Source organism: Microcebus murinus, unplaced genomic scaffold, assembly GCF_040939455.1.
Source record: "Microcebus murinus isolate Inina unplaced genomic scaffold, M.murinus_Inina_mat1.0 scaf030_hap2_Mmur4.0, whole genome shotgun sequence".
Classification (NCBI taxonomy): domain Eukaryota; kingdom Metazoa; phylum Chordata; class Mammalia; order Primates; family Cheirogaleidae; genus Microcebus; species Microcebus murinus.
In genome coordinates this window covers 18926-20455 of record NW_027438976.1, presented here as the reverse complement: position 1 = coordinate 20455, position 1530 = coordinate 18926, and positions in this window count along the sequence as shown.

Genomic DNA, 1530 nt, shown 5'->3' with positions numbered 1-1530 from the left:
ATGGTTATGGTCAGGGTCAGTGTCAGGGTCATGGTTAGCGTTTGGGTCTCAGTCGGGGTCAAGGTGTAATCCTGGGTCAGGGTCAGTGTTCGGGTTAGTGTACGGTTAGAGTTAGGGTTAGGGTAGGGTTACAGTTAGGGTTATGGTTAAGGTTAGCGTAATGGTTAAATGCAGAGCTAGGGTTAGGTGTCTAGTTACGTTTATTATTAGGGTGAGGGTCAAGGTCAGTGTCAGCGTCAAGGTCATGGTCAGTGTCTTGGTTATATTCAAGGTCATGGTCAGGGTCATGGTTAGCGTTAGGGTCTGGGTCAGGGTCAAGGTCAAAGACTGTGTCAGGGTCAGTGTTCGGATTAGAGTAAGGTTAGGGTCAGCGTCAAGGTCAGGGTCTGGGTCATAGTTAGCGTTCGGTTCAGGGTCACAGTCAGGGTCAAAGGCAGGATCAGGTTCAGTGTTCGAGTTAGAGTAAGGTTAGGGTTAGGGTTAGGGTAGAGTTACGGTTAGGGTTATGGTTAAGGTTAGTGTAAGGCTTAAATGCAGAGCTAGGGTTAGGGTTAGACTTAGCGTTAGGGTTAGGGTCAGGGTCAAGGTCAGGGTCAGCATCAAATTCAGGGTCAGGGTCATGGTTATGGTCAGGGTCAGTGTCAGGGTCATGGTTAGCCTTAGGGACTTGGTCAGGTTCAAGGTGAAATCCTGGGTCAGGGTCAGTGTTCGGGTTAGAGTAAGGTTAGAGTTAGAGTTAGGGTAGGGTTACGGTTAGGGTTATGGTTAAGGTTAGCGTAACGGTTAAATGCAGAGCTAGGGTTAGGAGTCGAGTTAGGTTTATGATTAGGGTGAGGGTCAAGGTCAGTGTCAGCGTCAAGGTCATGGTCAGTGTCATGGTTCCATTCAAGGTCATGGTCAGGGTCATGGTTAGCCTTAGGGTCTGGGTCAGGGTAAAGGTCAAAGACAGGGTCAGAGTCAGTGTTCGGGTTAGTGTAAGGTTAGGGTTAGGGTTAGGGTAGGGTTATTGTTAGGGTTCTGGTTATGGTTAGGGTAAGGGTTAAATGTAGAGCTTGGGTTAGGGTTGGACTTAGGGTTAACGTTATGATCAGTAAAGGTCAGGTTCGGGGTCACGGTTACATTCAAGGTCAGGTTCAGGGTCAAGGTCAAACCAGGTTCAGGGTCAGTGTTCGGTTTAGAGTAAGGTTAGAGTTACGGTTAGGGTAGGGTTTCAGTTAGCGGTATGGTTAAGGGTAGTCTAAGGGTTAAATGCAGAGCTAGGGTTAGGGTTAGGGTTAGGGTTAGGGTTAGGTTTGTGGTCAGGGTCAAGGTCAGGGTCATGTGTATGGTCTAGGTCAGGGTCAGGGTTTTGGTTAGCGTTCTTGTCAGGGTCTGGTTCAAGGTCAAAGCCTGGGTTAGGGTCAGTGTTCGCCTTAGAGTAAGGTTAGAGTTAGGGTAACGGTTAGGGTAGGGTTACGGTTAGGGTTATGTTTAAGGTTACAGTAAGGTTAAATGCAGAGCTATGGTTTGTGTTAGAGTTAGGGTTAGGGT